Source organism: Hordeum vulgare, chromosome 3H (genome assembly GCF_904849725.1).
Source record: "Hordeum vulgare subsp. vulgare chromosome 3H, MorexV3_pseudomolecules_assembly, whole genome shotgun sequence".
In the NCBI taxonomy this organism is placed as follows: domain Eukaryota; kingdom Viridiplantae; phylum Streptophyta; class Magnoliopsida; order Poales; family Poaceae; genus Hordeum; species Hordeum vulgare.
In genome coordinates, this window is record NC_058520.1 from 352,650,096 (window position 1) to 352,658,572 (window position 8,477).

General features: G+C 48.4%; 1 long non-coding RNA gene across 1 annotated transcript; it reads left to right on the top strand.

The window, feature by feature from the left end:
- Positions 1-4,042: 4,042 nt before the first annotated feature.
- LOC123439943 lies at positions 4,043-4,892 on the top strand. Its single transcript, XR_006630228.1, has 3 exons — positions 4,043-4,107; positions 4,204-4,293; positions 4,876-4,892. It is a non-coding gene; the product is annotated as an uncharacterized LOC123439943 (long non-coding RNA).
- Positions 4,893-8,477: the final 3,585 nt, after the last annotated feature.

Here is an 8,477-nt window from a genome sequence, read left to right on the forward strand (position 1 = left end):
GCCGAGCGCACAACCCACCCCCTCACTCCCACCCGAGCGCCATTGCTATCCAAAAAAATTACTAATGGTGCACCTCTCTGGGATGCGCCATTGCTATATAATTTTTTTTACTAATGACGCACTCCATGAGGATGCGCCACTGCTATCAAAAAAACATTCTAATGGCACACCGCTCGGGGTGCGCCATTCCTAACCCCTATGCCCTCGCCTCTCCTGTGCCCTCGCCCTCGTCCACGGAGACGCCGCCCACCCCCTCCCCCACCCTCGTCCACGGAGACACCGCCCACGGAGACGCCGCTGCCGCCGCCGCCCTCCCCCTCCCCACCCTCGTCCACGGAGCCTCCGCACACCCCCTCCCCCACCCTCGCATATCCTCTGCCCTCGCCCTCGTCCATGGAGACGCCGCTCCTCCTCGTCGCCGCCTGCACCGCCGCCTCCGCGCTCGATGCCTTCCACGTCCCCTCCGTCGAGGCCCAAGCCCACGTACGTATGCCGTCAGCCCCTCCCCTCTCCTGGCCTCTCTCTAGAGCGGTATTCTACAGTTGAGCCCTCTGAACCGCGAGCGCTCGCCTGAATCTGTCACACGATTCGCGGAGGTGGTGTCGCCAGTAGTAACGCCGGAATTTCGCGATCCTGTGAGGAGCCCAGTAGTAGGGTTCGGGGCTCGACGTCGCTGGTGGGGTGAGCTTTTGGGGATATGGCCGGTTCTCTGTCCGAGAATTCTTGGCCGTTGTGATAAATCGATTCCACAAACAGATCAATGGGAACGACAAGGTTTGTGCTTTTACGCCGCCCTATTTCAAAATGAACGGAGGGAGTACTTCTATTGTAGCACCACTGACAAATTTCTGAAAACAAATTTGATAGGTGACCTTGACCTTCAGTCTATCTGCAAGTTTGGAATCACTTGTCACGTGGAACACAAAACAGGTGATATTTTCATTCTAGTAGGATGTGCAGTGCTAACCTATTCTCTAAATGTGTAGATGCCCAGTAATCGGTCGATCGCACCACCCACCCTCTCCCTCCCCCCCGAGCGCCATTGCTATCCAAAAAATATATTACTAATGGCGCACCCCAGAAAGATTACTAATGGCATACCTCTCTCGGATGCGCCATTGCTATATAAAAAAAGATTACTAATGGCGCACTGCATGGAGATGCGCCATTGCTATCCAAAAAAAATCTAATGGTGCACCGCTCAGGGGTGCGCCATTGCTAACCCGCACTGTTCTCTGCCTCTGCCCTTGCCTCTCCTCTCCCAAATCCAACCGAGATACCGCCTCGCTCGTCCACGCCCCGGAGAGATCCCGCTCGTCCACGCCTCGGAGATATCCCGCTCGTCCACGCCCCGAATTTCTCTCGCTCTTTCCTCCCCTCCCTCCCCCGCGTCTCCGGTTGACCGGCGAGGGTCCCGCTTGGCGATGTGTGGTGGTGGTTGGCGGGGCGGGGAGCGCAGGGCCTTGACCCTCATCCGTGCAAGCCAGGACGGATAGGCGGTGGCGGTGGCGACCACGACTGCAAAGCCGAGGAATTCCCCACCAAAGGTTAGAGCTTTTCCGAGTCTTGCTGGATTGCACCCTTTCCCGGCGGGTGTTCGGCGGATTGCGCCTTTGCGCCGGAGGAAGGGGAGGGGGAGATGGCCAGCAAGGCGGAGACGGCGACCTAGGAGGAGATGCTGTGGCGGATGGTGTCGCCCGGGGCCACCATCCCGGAGGGCGCGGCAGGGAACCCAGTGCGTCACTACTATAATTTTTTTTTTGCAAAACTACTAATGGCGCACCACCAGCTGGTGCGCCATTAGTAACCAGGGTTACCAATGGCGCATTTGTTGGTGGTGCGCCATTAGTAACTACAAAAACGGGGGACACAGCAAAATATCAGGCGGGCTTCGCCCAAATCGACCGCGTGCTAAGTATTTTCCCCAAATCGAACATGCTGGAGGAGTACGAGAAGCTGGCCGCCGCCGCGCCCGACGGCTCCTCCAAGCTCCGGGTCTTCCTCTTCCCGGCGTCCGGGGCCGACCAGCCCGCCTCTGGCTCCGGCTCGCACCTCGCCGCCATCGACGAGACCAGGCAGCGCTACATCGATGCCATCAACTGCGTCTCCGCCGACGCCATCACGGCCATCCCCCGCAGGGAGAGCGTCGCCATGGCGGCTCGCCCGCGCACAACTCTGAGGCCTCCGAGCCCGCCGGCCTCGCGGAAGGTAAGTCGCTGCGGGCCGTGCCGCCCCCGTCCGTCCCGCCTGAGTATTTGTATCCAGCTGGGAGCCACACCAACCATGCTAGTCCCTTCCCGCAGTCGCTAGGATTTAGTGCTGTCACAGCGTCAACCCCGGCAATGGGCATTCCGGCGCACAACCCACGCGCGCCCGACCGCTGGGATGGCCGGAAGGAGCCTCTGGGTAGTTCGGTTGGCTTCCTTTCTTGCAGTCGAAATCGTGGTCGGGTCCGTCGAGGCCAGCCCGGGAGATGCTCATCCGCTGTACAGGTGAGAGCAGTTCTTGATGTACTATTGCGTGAGATTGCCATTTATTTCTTTATACTTGATCCCAGGCCTTGCTGTATAGGTTGATTCTAGTATTTTTTTTAGTTTTGATTCCTATTGAATTGCTGAATTGCACCCCTGAATTGCAGGGGCCCATTTCTTTGTTCGGAAAGGTAGGATCAAATTCCACATGATTTGGTTTCTCCAAATTCCTATGGATTTCCTTTAGTCCAAAGTACCACTTTTCCGTTTACCATAACATTTGTTTAGCTTTATCAAATTGTAAATAAAATTGCTCTAAAGCAGTTGATTAGATTCTGCTAAATTGTGGGACAGTCTTACAGAAATGATCTTAATCAATGATGTGTTTGCTTGCACATCGTCTGTCCCATAGATGTTTTGTGACAGCCAGTCGAGGCAACCTGGGGTGACAGGATGCCTTGGTGCTCGTGGTCAAATTTCAGGATACAATAACAGAAAGTAAATAATATCTCATATTATATGATAAAACGATAAATTGAATTTATGTGGACGCACTTTAGGAGATATAGCAGCACAATGGTAGAATAACCCCAGTTCTAATCAAAACACTAACAGTGGATTACCATAAGTCAATTACTAGGCGACACCTATGGAAGCTATTTCTTTTCTAGCGTGTTGAGTTGTTCATGTTTAATTGATAGTATCATACTTGCAGTATTATTTTTCTTCTAGTATCCTTCCATTTTTATTTGGAAAAATGCTTTGCGGAGTCATACTGTTCAAACAGGGATGGTGTTTGATTGCATATAGTCTGATCTACTACCCGTAATCTGAAGAATGCGCCACACGATTCGAACTCAAGCCTGTCAGTTTTGTATTTGTTACGTATTGGTTTAATCTCAATTTGGACTTGTTCTTTCACTTGTTCATTTGGCAGGGCGACCAGGTAGATGAGATTCAGCAGCTCTGTGAGGTACAGAGCGACAAAGCAACCATTGAAATTACAAGTCGTTTCAAGGGAACAGATTCAGTTTGCACCTGGTGACATAGTAAAGGTAGCCTTGGGTGATTACTAGTTATAAATGATTCATTTTCTTGTTGATGCTGATATTCCTTTTTTAATAGTGAACGGAGGGAGTACCTGACCTTATGCCTGTCACATTGCCATGTTATCTTCATATGGGTATGTTACAAATCTCTGCTATTTGTTTATTAAATGAAGAAAGTATAGCAGATATGATGCTAATTTTATGGTGATGTATAAAAAAAATATTAGTAGTGCGAAGTTTATGAAAATGGTTGAGCCCCTAGGAGAGGCTGATGGTGTTGTTTGATACTTTGATGCTATGTTGTCCTATGTAGTTATGAAATGTTTTATGTCAATTACTTCATTGAGCTTGAGTGCATGAAACGAGGGATTATACCAGACCTATATAGATCTAGTTTGCTTTGTTATTGCAGTTTTGTAATATGTTCCTCCTACACCGTGTATAGTTACACTTACATACAAAAATGGTTCTTTATTTCTCAAGTACTCTCAGTTCCTACCCATCTTGTCCTTTCGGACGTGGATTAGTTTGATGCTATCCTTGACATGGAAAAATATGAGTTGGCTCCTGAGATAGAAGAGGAAGAAGTAAGACGGTACCGACTCTGAGAATCAAGCTAATTTTGTTATGTTCTCACTGCTCACAATCTTTCCCATATATTGTGGATTCACTTGCCAATACAGGAAGGCGAGATAGAGTATGTTGAAGGTGATGATATCGAGATGGGTGACATGGATGATATGGAAGATTTTGAAGTTTTGGTGATGAAGATGGTAAACATTTCCCTTGTTTCTATTGATTTTAATTTTGCATGTTATAGAGTGCTCTGATTTGCGGAGATACTTCTCATTTCGCTGTGTTCACTAGATAATGTAAAGAAACTTTACATTTTCTGAATTATGGGCCTTGAAATTCCATTCTGACTTGTTTAATTAAGTATGCGGTGTAGAAATATTTATTTGGACAAAATGGTTATTTCGCATAGTAGTGCCAACTGCAAATCTGACCTCCATACAAAATACAAAATGATTGAAGTAGTGGCCTAGGGGGGATCATACACCATGTCCTCTATAAACATTGCTAAAATTGAATACATCTTACTGTCTTGTCAGTTGTCACGTACGATTTGATGTCCAGCACATAAAGTAGTAGTGGCCTGGGGGGATCAGTAATTATGTTTTTCTCTTTATGAAAGCTCTTTGGATGATTTCTTTATTGTAGAGGTTCTCCCAAAATATGCGTTTGTTTCACAATGTTAGTTTTTCTTTCAAAGTGATTTCATCGTGTCGTACACTAATTTGAACTAGCACAAATTCCTGTCAGAGCATAATTTGTTCCTCACCTTTCCGCAACAGGTGGAAGAAGACGAGGACAGGGGTAGCAGGCAAAGGACGCGAATGTGATTTTCCAGGCACGGCTTCAGTAACATGCTTGGTGTCGATGATGTTGTACTTTAGATAATTTTGCCTGTGTTTCTCGTGATGACCGCAACTCTCTTCTATGTGATGGTTGTTTAGATGATCGATATCGACTTGTAATGTGAAGACAAACTCGCTACTCTCAGTCTCGAGACTTGTAATGTTCTAACTTTGTTCGGTATTTTAAATTTGGAGACTAATATGATGAATTGTATTCGGAGACTAATCTTCTACTGTATTTGATAAATCTGTTGTTTATATGTTGTGCTATCTATATTCTGTGCAATAATATATTTTGTAATCTGTGCAAATATACGAAAAAATAAAATAAATACCTAATATTCATACTAGTGGCGCATCACTCAGCACACTAGTGGCGCATCACTCGACACACTAGTGCGCCATTAGTAAGCCAGAGCATATGGGTAAATATGGCCCTGGGAGGCATACTAATGGCGCACCGTAAGCTATACTAATGGCACACCAGGATTTATACTAATGGCGCACCCGGATCTATACTAATGGCGCACCCGGATCTATACTAATGGTGCACCGGGATCTATACTAAGGCACACTACTTGGTGCGCCATTAGTATACCAGATAATAATGGCGCACCGTGAGCAATACTAATGGCGCATTGCCTGGTGCGCCATTAGTATACCAGATACTAATGGCGCACTTGTGGTGCGCCATTAGTAAAAAAATCTAATGGCGTGATGCTAGTGGCGCACTTGTGGTGCGCCATTAGTAAAAAAATCTAATGGCGTGATGCTAGTGGCGCACCTATAGTGTGCCATTAGTAGCCAAAATAGTTGCGCCATTAGCAAGCCTTTTCCTAGTAGTGCTCTGCTAGCTGTGCCGGATGGAGCGCTCCTGTCGAGCCTCCCCAGGCTGTCGAGGACCGACTTGGTCTTGGTGATGCGCGCTAGAGTGTGCGTCGGTCGTCCCGCCATTCTCCTCGCGTCCCCCGTGGTTGTCGGAGTGGTGCGCCTCGGGGCCGGTCGCTGGGGTCTGAAGAAGGTGGAGGATGGAAGGAATCACATCTCTTCCAGCTCCGCCCATGGCGGGTAGGGCCCGAAAGCTTGCTGGTCCGGGGACCGGCACGCGGTGCGAGCCCCCGGCGCCCTGTGCATGTGGCCTTGAGGATGCACCGGGTTGGATAGTCTTCTGGGCGATCGCGATTAGCTCAATGATGTGGTCCGCCCAAGCGTCGAAGCCCCCTGGTGTCGGTCGTTGGCGGAGCATCTCTCATGCCATCCGCAACGCGTCGTGTGCGCTGAGGTCTCCCAAGTTGATACAGCGCACTTCGGGTGCGTGGGCGGCCGCCCAACCCCCATGTGCCTAGGTGCACGGGTGGTCGTCACGGTGGATACGATGTTGACAGTCTGGTACAACCCGCTTGGTCCCGCAACAACGGCAAGAGAGCTTCGAGCCGCTGTGACGTGGCGGACGGAGACCAGCTCGACGAAGCTCAGAGAAGCTGGTTGGTCGCTGGCCATCAGTGCAGCAGCCTAGGAAGGAGGAAGCTAAGAGAAAGCCTTCACACGCCCCCTACCTGGCACGACAAATGTCGTATTTCGGGCACCGCAAAACCCTAAGGGTTCGAACACAGGGGCGTGTGTGGCGATCTCTCTCAGCTCGACCTTGCCTAGCCCGCTACTCGATGAAATGACGAAGAACTCAAACGATGGTGAGGGGAACACCGAACACGACAATTTACCCGGGTTCGGGCCGCTGCGAAAGCGTAAAACCCTACTCCTGCTTTTGGTGGATTGCCTCTCACGGAGGTTTGTGGATGAACTAGTATAGTGCTCTCGAGCCTCCGAAGGCCAAGTGGCTAGGCGTGTTGCCGTGGAATTTCAATCATCTGATCCCTTTCCAAGTATCCTACCCTCTCTATTTATAGTGGAGGCCCGGGTCCTCTTCCCTTATTGTAGGCGGGAAGGGATCCCACAACGGCCATCTTTGGTGGGGGGACAAGGAAACACGCTTCCCCTGTCAAAAGTGATCTTCGCATGCAAAGCAGCTGCCAGCGCCGCAGAAGTGGGCGCAGGGATGATGTTCGTTCTGCCGGCCGGCGGCCATGGTCTTGTTGCATCGTAAGGGAAACCTTTGGAAGATGCCTTTGGGACACTAATACGTTCCTTGCTCTTTTCCACTAATTGGGAAAGTGCCCCGTCCTGCCACCTGCTGCTCGCATGTCCTTCCATGGCATCACCCTTGACTCATGAGGAATGGCCTTGCCTTGAAATATCCGCCGCTCCGGAGGGGTCCTGAGGAGGCCCCTTGCGGGTCTTGACCTTGCTCTTCCTCGAGAGGCTTGGCCCCTCGCGAGGGCGTTGTTCAAGGTGGTGATATTCCTTGCCGATCTTGCGTTGGTGAGGTCGGCCGGCCCTGGGCCGCAGGCAGGCAGGTCTAGGTACCCCCGTTGCGAGAACGCTGGCAATTTTCTCATTTTAGGAGTGAGTTGAAGATCATTGATCCTTCAAACATGAGCTAGACTCACAGGACGTATGCAAGGGCATGAGCTTACTTGATTATTTCATGATGATTTTGATATGCCACTATCTTATATCTTGGAAAACTGTGCTCCCTTGTATTGTATCTAACCTTTTGTAGGTACTTCTATGAAGAACACTCCACAAGATTTCCACTAATTCACATCAAAAGCAATCTTGTCATGGCCAAGTAACAACAACCCTTTCTATGGAGATGATGGAAGAACACAATAAAATCATATCCTTGAGAACTATTTGATGATAAATTCACTCTTGTCATTTGGATATATTATGTTCTTCCTGCATGATTAACCTATGTAGGTGAAAATATAACTAGAACGACAAGGATAGCTCCTAATTCAAGATGATCTTCATCAAGATTGAGCATCCACGACAAGTTCACCTACATGGCTCGTCATCAACATCATTCGAAGGTATGTACTCATATCCTTGATAAAGCTTAACACCAAGTCATGACGTAAAGCAACTCAAGTGATATGAACATATTAAAATGATTAATAAAAAATGGTAACCCCATTTTGCGTTTAATGATGAGTATGACTTATGATCAAGCATTCTTGCTTGACTCCATGAGTCAATATACTCTAATATAGGTGACCTGGTCACCGCCCAACATCTTGATGAAGATTCGTGCATGGTTCATAAATCTATTGTAAGATTTCTTGGAACCATCCAATTCTCATCTATATGCATGTAAATATTTCAAAAAAAATATTTTCTCTTGACTTTCTTTTTCCAATCCATGGATATTTACTCTTTCAAAGTTTGTGGATATCATCTCTATTGGAGTTGAGAGGTTAATTTTCATCGCAACTCGGTCTCACCTATGTGGGAAACTCGGTCTAACCAACTTCTTCGAGAGGCCTACTGTCATTATCGGTTAAACCGAACCATAGTACCTCGGTGACTCTGAATTTATCATCGACTATGTACTTTAAGCTATTCCGGAGTTTTGACAAAGGGGGAGCAACCTTTGAGTGATCCCAAAGTTTATTACCGCCTAATCTTTTATAGATCAT